At 48.2% G+C, this 17,728-nt stretch overlaps 1 long non-coding RNA gene across 1 annotated transcript; it reads right to left on the minus strand.

Moving 5' to 3' along the window:
* Positions 1 to 2,254: 2,254 nt before the first annotated feature.
* Positions 2,255 to 16,256, minus strand: LOC121364545. Its single transcript, XR_005956875.1, has 4 exons — positions 16,089 to 16,256; positions 10,538 to 10,626; positions 8,073 to 8,300; positions 2,255 to 2,794 (listed from the first exon to the last, which is right to left on the minus strand). It is a non-coding gene; the product is annotated as an uncharacterized LOC121364545 (long non-coding RNA).
* Between the last annotated feature and the right edge of the window lie 1,472 nt (positions 16,257 to 17,728).

Here is a 17,728-nt window from a genome sequence, read left to right on the forward strand (position 1 = left end):
TCCGGGCGCTGAATGCAACACGCTTCGTTTTGAGATCTGACTGAAAGGGAATATGGAAATTAATTGGCTCGGGCTGCTCCCAGCCTTTTCCACGTGCCTGTACTATGTAAGAGGTGCCGTGCAATTGCCTTTCCATTGTGGCTCCCCACCAGCCACCTGTCTTCTCACACACACTGCCACGGCTGCTCTCAGCCCGGGCTCTGGAGATGGATGTCCCCTTCCTCTCCCTATTGTGCAAGAGGGAGGGCAGCTGGCAGGGCTGTCCTGCTAAGGGCTGTAACTGCCCTGCTTGACTCAGAACAGGCCAGATTTAGTGAATTCTCTAGCTTGTGGTAAATAGCGTGTGACTGGTGCCTTGGCAAGGGCTGCAGGGGGATGTACAGCACAGTGTCACTGCTGTTGAAATGATTATTTGTTCTGGCTACTGGAAGGAGAGCCCAGTTGAAAGAGAGCAGCTAGGGGATCTGCCTCCTCCATGGGAGCGTGGTACTGGGACCCTTTCAAGTTGGGGTATAACCTCACCTCAGGAGAATGCTCCATCCCAAACATGCTGTCCCATGGTTCTGTGGCTTTTCCAGCTCCATGAGAAAGACAATGCTGGGCAGAAAGAAGGCCTCATCTCCATGTCTTGCAAGGGGGAAGAACAAGATCTTACAGCCAGCCAGGAGGGTAATGTCAGGCAGGCCAGGAGCACCTACAACAGGGGAATGGCTCAGACACCACTCTGGGTCTCTAGAAGTACCTCAGCACTTGCTGGGGGACAACAGGCTCTTCTGAAGGGTGGATGGTACAAAACTTACCCTGACTCAATCCCTTGATGGAAGGGAAAATCTGAGCTCTAATTTTCAGGAGGATGTTGGTCATTTGTGCTGATTGTTTTCTGTTTGGAGGCTTTTCAAGGAGTGGTTTTTGGAGTTCTGAAAAAGGACTTCCTGTGCCCAGAAGAAGCTGGTCTAATTTTCCCACCTGTAATAAGTTGGTCTTTAAAAAGCCATTGTCTCTACACACAGACTTTGTATTAGCTATGTCCTTTGACCAATGCAGTCACCACAAAACTACTTTGAGACTGCTATGGCATTCAGCAGCAGATCAATGGCACAGACACTACAGAGCCTGCAACTGCTCAAAACCAGGAATAAGAATTTTTAGGTAGAGACATTCTGACCTATGGCATCAGCCCTTGTGTTCTCATCTCAGCAGATTGATGGTATGAGCACCACTAGGTGCTGGTGAGTTGTTTGTATTTTCAGGTCTTGGGATGCCTCAGACTCTGGCAGTACTATAGGTCTGATGCTGCCTGTGATTTCTCTGGCATGATGCCCATTTTCCTCTTCCATCTTTGCACTGCCTCTTGCCCAAGGAGTCATGGCCTACAAGAAGGACCATTTCCTATTATCAGTACAATAGCCGTAAATGAAAGAGCATGCACATTTGTAATGCGGTATCACTTACTGAGAAGACATGATCTCAGGTACACTGGATGTCAGAACCAAATGAGAAACTTTCCTCCTAGTTTTATCACAATTTTTCCCAGAGCAACTGCTACTTGCATTCTGGAAATTTACAGGGTGAAGGATTTTGTCATGATATCTAATTCTAATCTGGAGTGATTTACTGTTAAGTTGAAAATCAAGCCTGTACATATCCCCCTCCAAGTGGTTTCTGTGACAGTTTCTATTAACCATAAAAATGTCACTTGCTAGGAAGTATCAGCCTTCTTATAGGCTTTGCAATCATCACTACAAGATGCACACTAACTGAATGGAATAAATAATAGTCTCGTACAATTAGCCTAGGATGCAGGACGTGTCTGGCTATCTCTCTTGGCTCCAAAGTGAAGTTTTCACAAGGAAACCCATGTACTAGGAGATGAGATCTATGTGAATTCTCTGGAGTTCTTGAGAACTTGAAATGTTGTAAAGCCTTAAGGATAAAGCCAACAGTTTTGGTGCATATCTTTGTGGTTTTGGTCTGTGTAAGACAACTTAAGTACTCATCTTACTTCATTCTGATCAAGTAAAAAAAAAAAGAAAAGTGTTTATTCTGTCACTTACAATGGGTTTTGAAATACTCTACTGGCTCTGTGGTGTTTCCTGCTGTTGCACAATCACAGTAAAATCTGTAGTGTGGGGTTGCACTGTAACCACTCTGTCCCCATCTACCCTTCAAGGAAATGACACACAGAGCCCTTCTCGAGCCTGGGGCTGTGGATGGGGGCTGCTGTCCGTGGGATGTGTTAGCAGTGTTGAGACACAGATTTGAGTTAATTTGGTCCTCAGGTATGAGCTGAAATGAGAGTTTGTGTTTGTGTCATGTTCTGCCAGAGCTCTGAGCCACTTGCACTTAAGGTCTCTGCTGTTGGTGGGGAGCTCAAGCAATCAGTCTGAGTACAGAAAATGACACTTAATGGTTTCCCACATTTTAAGCCATATTGTGAGCAGAAGCCATAAAGAAAGTTGTAACTTGGACCTTCATTGCTGTGTTTGCATCTGAGGACTGGAGTCCAGGGGGCTGCAGAGCTGGAGTGGTGGGTCTGTACTGCATGAGACACATTACCCTTGCAGCAGCAGAAGCAAGAAGCCTGTTTACATCTGTCTAGAAGAACAAAGTCATATTCTCCACTTCTATGCACCATTCTGACTACTGAGGTCACTGAACTTTGACTTGTGGGTCGGGGAAAAAAGTTCACTGTGTAGGAGTTTGCAGCTGGCACAAGGAACAGAGGGAAATATCAGCAACCTCTACAGAGCACTTGGATCCCTTGATGAAGTGAACTTCCAGTGCCTGGATAGATCTGAAAGAGTAAGGGGAGAAAGAAAGCATTTGGTCACATTTCGAGAGCAAGGACGCTGTATTTGAAAGTAGAAGCTCTGAGAGGGACACGTGCTATGACTTCAAAAAAACATCTGATCATACCAGGAGCACCATCAGTGCAGGGAGCTGAGTGTTGAGAGTCATGCAAACAGCAGCTCCTGTACTGTGCTGGGCAGGGCTCATGAGAGAAGATACAGTAGGCAACGAAGGGGTTTAGCTCCTTCTCCCCTCTTTGTCTGCTTTTTAAAGGCTGTTGTGAAAGTGGAAAGGGTTAAAAAATGTCTGGAAGAATGATTTGCAACTTGTCAAACCTGCTGTAGAAGGAGAATATGAACATGCTCATCCTATCAAACTCAGAAAAAGAAATCATGAAGTATGACTTCAGCACAGGCAGAGGCATCTAGTCTGACATTAGAAGGCTTTTTGTCTTTTATCTACCAAATACATATATATTCCAGAAAAAAAAAGCCCCTGTGTGTCCCTTGCCCATGGAATTTATACAGATTTATAAAGTAAAGTTAGATTTATAAAATATTATACAATATATATTTCTAAATGCTGTTGTCAGAGGGAAAAGTGCCTGTGGTTTGTTTGTGACTGCAGAACCCGTGATGAACACCTAGAATGTTCCTCTCCTGGAAACGCTGTTAATTGTTTTTTCACATGATGAAATTGGTTTGAAGCAATTTCGCTGTCCCTTGAAGTCTTGTGAAAACAGAAAACAGAATATATTAGTACAGGAAAAGATGATGCTCACAGTTGTCTAAGAACTAAAAAGCCATGTGTATTCTTTAAAGTCTGTGGGATGAGGCTGCTTTCTTCACTGCAGTGTTAACACATGCACCTTGGAGACTCTCATCTCAGCCAGCATCTGAACATGCTCTTGCATTTCATCCGATGGCTCAGGAGCAAAAGCACCAGCTTATATTCAGCAACATGTAGCTCCAAAATCAATGTCAGCTAAGCATTTTCATTGCTAACAAATTAAACATTTTCACAGCTATTATTTGGACTGAAACTTGATAAATAGAATTGGTGGACTCTGATGAAGCTGAATTCTCCAACCTGTGAACCTTCTTCTCTAAGTGAGACAGGTGAGAGAAAAGAAAAAAGTAGCTTGTGCATGTTTTCATCCTTGCTGTCTGTGACGTGGCTCTTGAATGGATGAATGTTACCAGAGAAAAACTGTATTGGTGAGAACTTTGTACAGAAAGATCCAATTCAAAAAGTGAGATTTGAAGGCCAAACTGAAGGAATTCTTTGTGTTTCCAAATTTCAGCTCAGTGAGAGTTTGAGAATTAGTTGGGCCAGAGACTTTTCCACACCCCAGAATGATAGCAGGAACATATACACATGCTGTGTACAAAGGCACTCCCTGAAAAAATGAAATTGAGCTGATAATTGGAAAGGTGCCAGACTGATGTAAATGGGAAATCAAAGACATTCATCTCATCTTCAGAGCAGATATGTCAAAACCAAAGCTTCCCCACAGAGTGGAAAACTCATTGGCCAAGTTTTGTTTTAGTGTTTGTGAGGAGAGACTTGGTACCCACAGGATCATCCCAGCTCACTTCATGACTGAAGCTTTACCATTATCATGTATTAGATTTCCCCAAAGCAAATAAAGTATTGAAATTGGAGTAAAGTATTGAAATTGCAGTGGAGACAATACATAAATTTTAACTATGTCATAAACCCTAGTTTAGATGGATATAATAATAAAGAAGTTTGAGACCCAGATAAACTGAAGATTTTGTCTTTAAAAAAAAATCCCAAGCAACCCAAGCCTGCTCAGTCTCCACTTCTAAAAATGTCTGTACAAACAGACTTAGCATTGACTTTACATTGCCTCATCTATGTTCAGGCCACAGGAGCACGTAGAGAGAACCAAGAGTTTTCTGGCAAGCCAGAACACAGCTTTTCCCATGGCAGCTCCTGGAACGGAGTCTGAAGATCCCCACTCATGTCCCACTCACTTTATGGATGTCCTCAGGATCTTGTCTGAGCACATCTGAGTGTTTGTACAGCACCTGATGCAAACAGGCCCCCGTCCCACTTCATTTATCAAATGATAAATAAGATGATAATACCATAATTGAAGTCACTCATAGACAGTGATCACCTCGTGATTCAGTACAACACAGACCTGCGAGGTGGAAGACTGCACTAAGCTTATGCAGAGATTTCTATCTTGCCCATCAGTCTCTGCACGCTAAATATATTCTGACTCTAGAAATGCTGGTTTTAAGGTGAGATTTTCTCTACCCAAAGTGATTAATTTTTGTAATGCCAGAACAAAACCATCCAGCCACTTCTGAGTTATGTGACACTGAAAGACAAGGTATTGATAATGTTGCTATTAACTGCTGAATCAAGACTCACTGATAGCACATATTATAATATTTATTGGGCAAGGAACACCAATACATAGAGAGGTGGAAGATATGAAACTTCAGAGAGTTTATGCCCTCCAGTGAGCAACATCTGATCCAGAAATCAGGCTCTAGCAATGAACAGTGCAGAGAAAGTATGCCTGAATTAATGCCTGGGACCTGGCTGATGCATACCTCATAGCTAATCTGGTTACGTGGGGTTTATTTCGCAGTCGGAAGTTCTTGCGCTGGAAGAGAGTCCTGCTGGGGTTTTCTGAGCACACGGCAGAATTAATGAATGAGCCAACGCAGCTTGCCAGCCCAGATTTAAATTGCTTACTAGATCAAAATCTGTTCATTTTCTCTGTCCTTATTTCCAGCCTCTCTGTCTTTTATTTATTAATTTATTTGAGGAAACAGATAAAGAGCACAGAATGTGCCTGCAGACGTCATCGAGGCAGTAAGTGCAGATAAAGGGCTGTTTTCCAGGCTGGCCTGAGCCCTGGCACCACGCTTTGAGCCACGGTGCTGGGCAGGGAGGTCCCTGGCAGAGGCTGGCTGGGGGCTGGTGCTGCTTGTGGGGCTGGGGGTGTGAGGAGCTGTGGCTGCACAGCCCCCAGCCCTTACAACCCTGCTGCCCTGAGCCTCTCACTGGGCCCCAGCAGCCCTTTTCTACAGCCCCTTGGGCTTCACTGCATTAAAGCAGTGAAAAAGCAAGATATAAACCCGGGCTGCTTTGCAGGAAGGGTCACGTTTTTCTATCTTTCAGATCCACGCTGCCTTTGGTATTAGCCAGTTGTCAGGCTTTAATGGGCTCTTGCAAACAGGATATCTGGAATATTTTGATTTATTTGGCCACTGGGCAGACCTCCAGCCTGCCGTCTTGACTGCGGTGTTCGTATTTTAATAGGAGTTTTAAGAAGGCTTAGTTAGGGGTATTTAAGGTAGTCCCTGAGTTTCCATGCGGACTTTTCAGCTCCGACCGAAAACACATCACCAAGGAGATGCGGCGGCAGGTTTTTACGAATCAGAGGGATCCTGTAGACGTGCCGCTGTCACTGCCCTCCCAAAGACCCTTTCAGAAGAGCCAAGCTCCTCTCGCACCCTCACGGCTCCTTTCGGATCCCGCTGTCTGGACTCCTTAAGTGCGTGTCCCCCCGCGCTGCGCAAGGCCAGGATGCAGGCAGCGCTCCGCGGCAGGAGCGGGGCGCTGGAACAGGAGCGGTGGATGCCGGCTCGCCCCCATCGCCCTCCCCAGCCCCTGCTTGGCGAGGCCGGGCATCTCCCTGCGAGCCCCGGCACTGGATGTGCTGCAGGGAGGCGGCGTTTGGCCGCTCCGAGCTCCAGACAGCCCGAGACGCCTCCCCGGGATCCGGGCTGCGCTCTCCGAGCGAAGGCGAAAGGAGACAAATGTCGCTCATTCGAGGTGAAGGGCAGTGCTGGCATGATGGAAAAGCAGCCTGTGCTCTCTGCCAAAGACTGGAGACCTTCCTGAAGATTCACTGCTCTCCAGTTTTCTTTATGCTCTTATTTTAGAGCTTATGGAAAGAAGAGGCTGATAATCAAGAGAGATGCTGCCAATATATCCAGGTATCCTGAGCTGCACTGCCCCTGCTCTTCCTCACTCTCCTCTCCCTGTGCTGCCAACACAGGCTGAGCAGGGATGGATTGCTCTGCTGCCTGGTGCAGTGCAGGCGTGCAGGCATCTGCTGCTGCAATATTGACCAGGTTTGCTTTCCTCAGCTAGAGACTGCACTGTGAATTACCTCCAGATCTCTGGAGGTGCAAGCTCAGTGTGCAGAGCACTCTGCCTGCTGCTGGCTTAACCCTGCCTGTTTGGACCCCAACCCCTGGGGATGATGAGGCACTTTTCCTCCACAGCATCCCAAAAGGAGCTGAAGAACTTCAGAAATGAAAATCTGCTTTGAAGGTGTCCCAGTGGTCACCTCACTTCTCTGGGAGGCAGTTTGGTAACTGAAAACCAAACTGGGGAGCAGAGTCAAACTCCCCAGCCACAGCCTGGAAGAAACTAAAGCAAGGAAGAAGATTTTAAAAGGCTCCTCAGAGCCCAGCACACCAGTTGTTTAGCTGGAGGTTTTGTCAAGTCTCCTCTGCTGGTGTGAGGCCCTTCAGAGCCAAAAAGCTGCAAGCAGATGCCCTCCTTCCTCTCCTGCTTCTCCCCACAGGGCAGGTGGAGGGGAACACACCGTGAAGAAGGGAAGCTCGAGGCCTCACTGTAAGCTGGAGCTGGAGCTCAGTGTGCCCACACCCACACACCCCTCCAACAGCAACCAGCTACCCCGAGAGAAGGTGTGATCTTGGCACATTCCCGGGATCCATGCAGAAGGATGGCAACACGAGGGTGGAATATCAAGGCTTGAGAATATATCAAGGTTGAGTAAAGGCTTGCCTGGGTGGTGAAATGTTCATGAAGTGGCACACTGATGAAGGAGGAAAGATGCAAAAGGCAGCCCATCATAACTTCACCAGCTTGTGCTACCAAGCATCCCTTGAAATGCTAATTAACATGAGTGGAGGGAGAGGAGCCTGCTAGCAGGATCACAGCCTTGCTTGGATTGAGTAATAAATGTGTAGTAGGCATCCGTGTTTTCCTCTACATGTGTCTTCCAAGCTGAGTTGGCTGAAAATGTTGCAGTTTTGTGAAACCCACACAGAGTAGGATGCAAACACAGACTAGATAGAGAGGCAAGGTCTAGGCATGAAGCTCGAATAGAAAAAGCCACGACAGTCTTCTGCGAATAAATAAATAAATAAATAAGTAACTGCGCGAAATGAGGGCTAATTAACTTGCAATAAACCAACTTAACCACTTAGGGGCAGCGTTAACACAGAGTTAACATGCAAAACAAACCTGTGCTTTCTCACCTGGTTAATTTAATGTGCGCCGTGAATATTCATAGTGTATGAAATCCTGGTACATCAACACATCGAACGATGCAGTCTGTCAAAGCCGGGAACGTGTGGCGAGAGGAGTAACTCTGGCGGCTCGACTTTGATCAGTTACTGTTTCTAAACACATTCGTGGAGGAGGTAGGACTCTGCTGCTTTCCCTCTGTCAGGGTCACAGAGTGTGTTCTACACAAAGATTAAAACCTAAAAAAAATGAGATAGGAAAGGGCTTCACTTAAAATAAACATAAAGAAAATCAAACAGGAAAAAAAAGGTGTCTTTGAGAAATGCTGCTCTTGCATGCAGGAGCTGAACTCCCCATTTTATCTCTGTGGCCACATTCAGAGTCACTTTGCTCTCAGACAATACGTTTCTTTCTCTACACTGCATGCAAAAAAGTCCCGGTTCCTTGGATTCCTCTGAAACATTTCCCCGCATAAAAAGGAAAGTGTTTCGGGTATGTTTACACTTCCAGATCAGAACCCGTAAATAAAGAAAAGGTGCCCTTTTTTTAGTGTGACTCGACTAAATTGAGTTAGCTCCGTCAGAAAAAAAAAAAAAAAAAACCAAAAAAAAAAAAAAAAAAAAAACCCACAGTGACATGTTCTGACATTTATTTATTTATTTATTTATTTAGTTATTTATTTATTTTTAAAGGGGGCTAGCAGCTTGAATTCAGACTCAGGCAAACCTCATCTTACCTCAGCGTCCTTTTAACCTGAGGTACTAAAAGCACAACTTTCCCCCTGCTCTTCCTGCCGCTCCTCCTCTCTCCTCTGCCCTTCCTCCTCCCCTTTACCAGCACGTTTACAAGCTCAGGCACGGCTTGCCAGTGTCCCAGCCTCACCTTTCCAGCACCAGGTGCCCCGGCTGCTCTGGCTGGGCTCGCAGGCTGTGCCTGGTGCTCCTGGCAGCTGCCGGGGCTGTTCCCCCTGGCAGCGAGTGCCAGGTCCATGCACACCCGAGCCCTCGGCAGGAAGAGCAGCCCCGGATCAGGTGCAGGCGTGTGCTGACATTTCTGCTGAGTTAGCCAGAGTGCACGACAGGGAGCACATGCCAGCTTTGTGCTCTGCGCTGGCCGAGGGAGGACAGACGATACCTGATCTGGCATCAAGTGAGCTTGGTGTGGAGAGGAGATATTGAACATGGCAGAAAGTTAAAGCAGGGTGGGTAAACAATATCTGATCTGGCAGAAGAAGCTGCTGGTACAAAGTTGGCCTGTCAGAAGCATTAAAATAAATTCAAAGCAGTGGAGTGAGTGCCACATGGCCAAAGTGTTTTTGCTGCAGTGTCAGGGGGCCCAGAGACAGATTTCCTGTGCTGTCAAACTCTGCACTTGGGAAAAGGGTGGGAAATGTCTGCCCACCCTTGCTGGCATGCCTGTCTGAGGAACAACACCGGGGTGGGTGAGGAGGCAAAGGACCGGGGATGATCCTTCAGCCCTGAAGGATGCAGACACAGACCTTGTTCAGCACTGCCCAGGTCCTGGCAGCTGTTTGACAGTGGATCCTGGTGTGACAAAGGGCTTCCCCCGGTGCAGGAGGTGGTGCTGGGAGGCTGAGATGGAGGAGAAGAAAGATGTGCAGCACTGCTGCCAGCACTGCCTCCGCAGAGGAGGGGGGATCAGGCTCCAAAGCCATCACCCTGCCAAAAACATCAAACTGACTGAAATAAAGTCCCGCAAGGAGAGGAAGCAAGCGAGCTGTCAGAAGTGAGAGAAACAACAAGCCCCCTGTACAGAATCATCCACAGACCACCCTTCTCCACTGAAGTGATATTTCTCCTTTCACCTGTCTCAAGTGGATGAAAAAAGTCAAAGTTTAGGCACTTGCTTCCTTTGCTTATACACTTTTGAGTGTTGGCCCTGTCTTTTCTTCCAGGATGGCCAGCACTGCCCTGGGAGATGCAGTCCCACAGCTCCTAGGAAATGGAAGGAGAATGACGGGGCTGAGTCGTCATGCATTATGCTGAATATTTACCCCTCATGCATGCTTTTTTATTTTAAATCTAGCGTGTAATATGCTTTGCATCTAGCGTGTTGCTCTTGTGTGTTTTTCCCTTGCCCTGCCTGTCTCTTGCTGGCAGCTGCCATCGTGAAACAAAAGGCAGCTGCCAGTTTGAGTGAACATCTCTCTTTCTCACTCACTCTTTTGCCTCTTGCTCTTGGAGCTGATGCAAAACCACTTCAGAGACTGGGTGGCAGGCACTGATGCAAGGGGGGTTTGCTGCCCTTGGGATGCTTGAGCATGCAGTGCCTCTGAGACTCGCTGCCAGAGCTCAAAGCCCTGTTCAAGCTCTTGAACCTGGCTCAGCAGTAGCCAAGAGACAAGCGGCTGTCGCTCTGCCAGCACAGCAGCTCAAGCTCTCTCCGTTGCAGCAATTGCCCATTTCACAGGATTTGATTATGCTGCTTTTGGCAAAGGTGATGGTTTATTAAATACCACTTTGGTCTTCTGCTCCAAGATGTGTAATCAAACACGGGGATCTCTTGCTCCAAACCGATGGTGTTCCTACATCATCTGAAAAAAACCTGAAAGAAACAAGATTGAACTGAAACATTTGGAGGAAGAAATTGTCCTGTGTCAAATTAAAGTAACATGGGGAGAAAGCAGGGTGAGATGCCAGGACCCAGACCCTCAGGCCAGCTGCGGGCCTTGCATGCTGCAGTCCTTTGGCCAGCGATTCTGTGCAGAGTGAGAAGCTGCTGTGTGTGAGAGTGCCTCCAAAACTCAACCAGGATCCTCATCCCTCGGCTCCTCTTATGACTCTGTAACTTCATGTTCTAGGAGCCTCTGGAGACCATCAGAGGGGCCAGTTCAGCTGTTTTTTTCCAGAGCTGGAAAGAGATATTTTTGCTTTTCTTAGGGAGCCTTTCCCCTGAGCTATAATGAAAACACGCTCTGGGAAAACAAGCTGAACTCTTGACTGCTGTAAATAGCCATGGGCTGGGGCACGCCTCTGGGAAGGGACTGTGTCCTGCTGGGACAGGAGCAGGGATTTGCTGGAGCTGTGGTCACTGGCATGTCCTCTGTATTTTATCTCTCTGGGCAGTGGTGAGGGGTCTGGGGAAGAGGGTGAGGCACAACAGGCAGGGAGGTTGTAAGAATTCAAGCAGGACTCCAAATGATAGCGTAAAATGAAAAAGCCAAGTAAATGCAAGCCTCAGTTCCAATCAGGAAAGTTAGGAAATGAGATCTGAAACAGCCTCCTGGGAGGCTGGTGTGTGCTGAAGAAGCATACTGAAATAAATTCTCATGCAAGCTGTATCACTGATTGTCAGAGAAACTGAGCTCTTGCTCCTTTCCTTTGTGGCAGTTTTCTTTCAGACAGCTCCTGGGTTTTTTGTTGCATGGCTTTCTCTTTTTTTTTTCCTTTTCTTTTTTTCTTTTTCAGAATAGGAATGGGTATTGTCATGTCACTCATTGTAAGCTCTTTTGTGGAAATTATGGCAATATGGACTTGTTCACAGGGACAATTTGGAAAGATCCTGGTTTGTCTGATTTGCCTGACATTGTTTTCCTAAAGCACAGAAAAAAGCCAGGAAAAGAAGCTGCAGAGGACAGGTCTGGAGTTCCTGAGGAGCTGTCAGGGCAGGTGAGAAATCACAAGTGCAGGTGAGAAGGTTTTGATTTTTGTAAATGAACAGGAAGTTATACTTCCCAAATGAAGATGATTTCCTCTAGATTAAGCAGGATTGCAAATAAACAAAGAATAAAAGTTTATGTCCATGAGCAAAAGAGGGCATCTGGCACTGCTTTGGGTGCTGACTTGTCTCTCAGAAAGGCAGGTGGGCACTGCAGGAAAACAGGAAACACTTCCACCTGAGCCATTGTAATCCCCCTCACCAGACTCCTGCATGAGCCTAGAGGTTTTCTCTGCTTCCAAAACTACACAGAAAGTAGAGTTTATGGAAATGTTTCCAGTTCGATGTATATGAGACACCCTCTAGTAAGTGGATTGGGAAGAAGCAGCAGCTTAAATGAACAGCTGGATGCCTTCAGGCTCCACTGCGGCCCCGTGCTCTTGTGCTCTGATGTGCCACAGTTGTGCTGTGAGAGCACCAGAGTCCCACTGCCAGGAGCTCTGTGGCTGTGACAGGACATGGGGCAGTGCCTGCCCTAATCCACTCAGTGGGTATAGCACAGGTGAAACAAGGTCCTGGTCTGAAAACTGTATATTTATTTTATTTCCTGCAACGCCGATGAGTTCACACAGCTGTGATAGGAAGTGGATGAGACAAATCCTTTTCCTTTGCCACCATCTGCATTGGCAAGCCAGGACTGACAGCTGGGCCAAATCCTGCTCCTGAATGTCAATCCTTTCCATTGCTTTGGGTTCTCCTCTCTGCCAGCTAAGGAGCTTTTCCTGATTTCCCTTTAGGGAGCCCTGTTTAGCAGTAATCCCAGGTTCTTGCTACATTTCCCCCCATGCTGCAGGGGCAGGATGCTGCTGGGGGCTCCAGTCCCCCTGCCCCAGGCACAGCTTCCTTCTCCAGCTCAAACTACATTGCTTAAGTGGCCTGCCCCTTTGCTTAAGTGATAATAAGCCCTTACAAAAGGATTCTAAAATATCTTCATAAAAGGCAGAAACACACAGCTCCTCTTTCTTTCCTTGAAAATTTTCGCCCAGATTTTCAGTAAGCCTGCCTTGGTCTGTGTTGTCTCCAGTCTCTGTTGAACCAGTCCTGCCCTGCTGATGGCTGGGGAGTTCCCTCACTGCCAAGGCAGCAGCAGGGAGGAAACCTGCTGTGCTCTGCTCTGGGTCTCTGCCTGGGACGTCTCAGCTCTTGCACCTCTGCCTCACCATCACTCTGGTTTCCCTCCTAGACCCTCTGTCCCAGGTCCTCTACAAAAGGTCCTCCCTGGCCCCTCTTTCTTCTTGTCCCCTCTCTGCCTGCTAACCTGCTGCCTGTGCTACTCCCCAGGCTGGGTTTCACCACTTTGTCCTCCCAGCGCACACTCTGTCACCTTGGGCACAGGGGCACTGGCAGAGAGCAGCCACAGGCTCCTGAGCAAGGCTGCTTCATTCTGTGGCAAACATCTCAGGGCCGATCTCAGAGCTCAGAAGGATCTGAGGGATGATCTTATAAAGGGAGGGAGGGTTCTGGCCACCGTGCATTGGGGTGGACACAGATCCTGGAAGAATTTACCTTGCTCCTGCCTGGATCTGTGCCACATCCTGGTGAGAGACACTGCTGAAAAACAGAGAATGAAAGCCACCTGCCTCCTTCTCCTTCTGACACTCCTTGCTCAGTGAGAAAGTAGCTTCTGTATGACTGAGTGCCCCTATGAAAGGGAGAGAAAATCACTCACTGCACTCAGATGGAGAGTCAGGAGTGACAATGAGGATGAATCGGACTTCCACCTCCTAAAACAATTCCAGAGTCTTTCTCTCACCAGGACATCAACCGAGAAAATATATTTCTTCTTCTACAACCCTTTACTTGCCACTTCTTCAGCTGCAACTAAGGTGTACCTGGAAACATAGAAGCAGCCTTTGCTGAAGCCCTTCCTGGGGGATGTTTTCAGTGGTCATTTGCCAAGCAAGGACATGAAGTTTCACTGCAGAGTCTCAGATCCCCCTCCTGCCCCCACTCATGTTCCCAGGCTACTGGGGTGGTGCAGGTCCTTTGGGACCTGCTCATTGCTATGTCCTGAGCCCTGGAGGGATCAGCAGCAGGTCATGCTGCTCACATCCTGAGATGCCCCCTGCCACTTTCTAGGGACTGAGCCTGGGGGTCAATATGAAGTTTTGAGGTCAGATGAGCAAAATCAACTCTCCTACCTTACCCTTTTGTGTTTTCAGCTTTTAACTAAAGCAAGTTGGGGTAACTAAAGCAATTCACTTTTGATCTCAGGGAGAAGGATTGGAGACCATTACAAGTTATGAATACCTGAAAACATTGGAGAAGACAACAGAAAATGCCAATTACTTCAATGCTGGAGGAGATCCAGACAGTCTGCATTCACAGTGGGACTGACAGCAGCCAGCCATGCAATCTGGGCTCCAAGCTCTCCTGCTCCACAGTAAAGTCCCTTCCAGAGACTGGAGTGGATGATGGCCTGGGCTGGGTAAAGCCCAGGTACACAACGAGATGTAAAAACCTTCCCAGAAAGCAAACAAGAGCAGACCCAGCACTTGGGAGCTCTGAGTTTTGAGGGTCTGGATCACACAGCTAGGGCAGGTTCACTTCCAAAATGTCCCAGCAATGGGAACCTTTCTGGGGGGCTTAGAGTTTACAGTGACAACAGGCTGCCACTCAGATGTGCTCTGCAGTGGGCTGTGAGGACACAGAGCTGAAGCAGAGCAGCAGTGAAGAAACCAAGCCTCAGCCATCTGTAAATCTCATCAAACCATGGAAATCCCCTCTTTTTCTCCAGTAAAAGGCTCTCTTGTGTTGGGAAGAGGAAGGCTGAGCCGTTGATCTCAGTGTTGAGGCATCCCTTTTAAGATTCCCTGTAACATCCCATTTCTCATCTCTGCCCCCAACCCTAGACCTGCCTGCCTCCTGGAAATGCACTGGCAAGGTTGAATTTCGAGGGCTCTCTTGTGTCTCTCACTTGCATGTCATCCCTCAAAGAGAAAGCAGGGTCTGGGGGGATCTTGAGGGCTAGGATGCAAACAGCCTGGTGGTTAGTGGGTGGTCAAAGCTTGCTCTCCCTGAGCTGGGCTCCTGCTCTGGCCAAGTCAAGAGCCCTGCTTGGCACGGCCTGACCTCTCTGCGATTCCAGCTTCCACACTCAGCACCTGACCTGTGGAGTTTTCATTAAGAAGATGAGAGAAGGGCGGGTAAGAAATCCCCACAAAGCCTCCTACAAAAAGCCAAACTTCCCAAGCCAAAGCCAATAAAAAGCTTCCCAGCTGTTCCTGATCCTCCGAGCCAGCTCGGGCTCCGCAGGCAACAAAACCCTCCCGGCGAGGCGCGGAGCCGCGGGCGCCGGTGGCCGTGGGACGGGGCCAGGGACCCCGAGCTCGGGCCCCCCTGCGGGTGTCCCGTCTGGAACGTGGGGCCCAGGGAAGCGAGAGGTGCCTGAGAGAGGGCTGACTCAGCGGGAGACAGCGGTTTGTGTAACCTCCAGCAATCCATTATTACAAAGGGGCTTTCAGGAACTCCTCCGTGCCAGGCACAGCGAGGGTTATTGATTGAGGAGACAGTGCAAATGCACAGAGAGGCTCCATCCATTAGGGCCGCTGCTCTCCACCAATTAGAAAAAAATCATTACTCAGCAGCCATCAATGGGCTCTGCGCAGCACTGGAGTGCATGCATTCAATCTATCTTCTCCCACCTCCCTGAAAACTTAATGACAACTATTAGAGCTCCGCTGAATGCCCGGTGTGTACAGAAGCAAAGATTCATTTGGTAATCTTAGTAATTACGACGCCATAGGAGGACACATGCTAAATTCAAACAAGGGTGTGAGGGGGAGCTGAGGGGGGAAGAGCCTGAATTCCTGTGTTGTGAAAGCCCTTGTCTTGCTCAGCCTCCCATCCCTTCCCACTCACCTGCTGCCTTCCCTCCCCTTCTCCCACAGCCTTTCAGGGCTTTCTGGGCTCACTTTTCTGCTTTTTTTTTTCACCCCCTCCCCAAAGGGGAAACATCATTTTGGGAAAGTAAATTGAAGTGGGGTGACTTGGAAAAGGTTTGAGACCTCTGGATGAGGCACAAGCCTGGCAACGCTGTTTGACAGCACTGCCCTGAATGATCGGGGAGGCAAATTCCCATTTACAAAAGCCCATGGAACTGTTCTGGAGCCCTGCTGGCATTACACAGGCAGGGTGCAATTTATTTACTCTGCCACAAGCCTCTCCCAACCCCCCCCCCCCACCCAGCCTTTTCATTTACACTCATCAGGACTGAGACCCTCGTCTCCCCGCTTGCCAATGCGTGTCACTCCGAGTTATGGGCAAAGCAAAGTCCCAGGAGGGAATTTTTGGAAGAGCTCAAGGATAGATGTGACACGTCATTGAAGCTGAAAGGAGCAGTTACTTACAAGCGGTGGAGCTTTTCACGGGCCTGCTCTTCTCCAATCCAGGAGGAGGGAAGCCATCATTATCTGAGGGGCACTGCCGTGCTCATCAGCAGCCAGAGCCCGTCAGTCACGGCGGCGTTCAACACCTCACCTCCAGCACAGGAACATCCACCACACCCCTGGACACCGTGCAGCTGGCACTTCTCATCAGGGTAAGGGACAGCTAAAAGCACAACATTCCTGCTTCCTTTTTAGTACAGGAGCTGATGCTGCCAGGGCCAGCTTGCACAGCAGCAGCGGGTCCCAAGGGGAGGATCAGCAGTGAAGGAGAAGACGAGGTGCCAGTGCCTGCTTCAGTCCAAGCTTGCAGGCTGACCTTGCATAGAGAAGATGGCTCACCACATCTCTGTAGCCACCCTCTACTTGTCTGGGCTCAAGACATTAGCCCTGAGCATCACAGCTACAAAAAGTCCTGATAGCAATAAAGAGTGCTTAATTTTCAGCTGGGCTTAAAACCATGACAACAGCACAAGGCGTCTTTGAACTTTGCTTGTACTCCTTGATCTTCTTCACATGGACTCATTATAGGAAGAATGCAGAAGTTCCTACAACACCCAGCAGATGGAAAAATATGTCAAAGGCAAAATAGCACAGACAATCATAGGAAAATCAGGAATAAAGGGAAGCAAATCCCAAAGACTCTACTCAATTTTTATTTTGGTTTTACTCAGGGGAGGTATTTTTAAGTTCAGCAAGATTTATTAAGCACAGAGTGAAGGCCTCAGACTTCAGTGGGTTGTTAAGGAAAATGTAACCTCCAAACTTTCTGAGAAATAAAAATAGAAGGTATTAAAGTATTCAGTGGAGAGAATAATCTTTCTCTTCCGTCTATGAAGTATGAGAAGGGCACTAAGGGAAAGGTTACTCATCTGCCATGCTACACAACTTAGGACAGGCAGAGAGAGCCCTTTTGCTGCTGAAGGCCAAACAGTCTTTCAGAAACCTTGGGTAAGTAATGTATTAACATTCTCCTTAATGTTATCCAGCAACAACGGTGAACAAACACAAGTGGCTACAAGCCACCTGCAAAATGCTGCTGCAGCCTGTGTCTGCCCCGGTGTACCCTCTCACAGAGGGCTGTGGATCACATGGCAGGATGTACCCTTGTAAAGTCAGCAGATGTGACTCTGCCCTGATGAACCTCTTACATCAGCAACTAAGTGGCTTTTAATGTTCAAGTTTATTAAATAAAGAATGAATTCTCAGCCAAGCAAAAGGGCACATCTTGGTAAAATGCAGTGACAAGATCGGCATGTGCAAGGCGCCAGGAAGAAGAGGAGAGGGACTGCATCACAAAACCTTCCAATGCCCTCTCATGTTCCTGCCCCAGTGCAGTGGCACAAGGCACAGCCCCCCTCCCTTCGTCTGGGGAGAGCCCCTGTGGCAGGGACGCTGGGAAAAGAGACCCCACAGCAACCAGATCAAAAGACAGGTGTCCCCATGATTCCTATCCAGCCATCCCTGACCTTGAGACATCCAGTGTGAATCAGAGCCAGGAAGGGCAACGTGTGAGAGCCCATCTGATCTCCTGCTGACGGGGAAGGTGCTGGCAGCCACCACGGGCTGTGGATCCGGCCATCTGCCACAGACACGGGGAGCTG

The sequence above is a fragment of the Pyrgilauda ruficollis genome, unplaced genomic scaffold (assembly GCF_017590135.1).
Source record: "Pyrgilauda ruficollis isolate IOZ18807 unplaced genomic scaffold, ASM1759013v1 scaffold85, whole genome shotgun sequence".
NCBI classification, from domain to species: domain Eukaryota; kingdom Metazoa; phylum Chordata; class Aves; order Passeriformes; family Passeridae; genus Pyrgilauda; species Pyrgilauda ruficollis.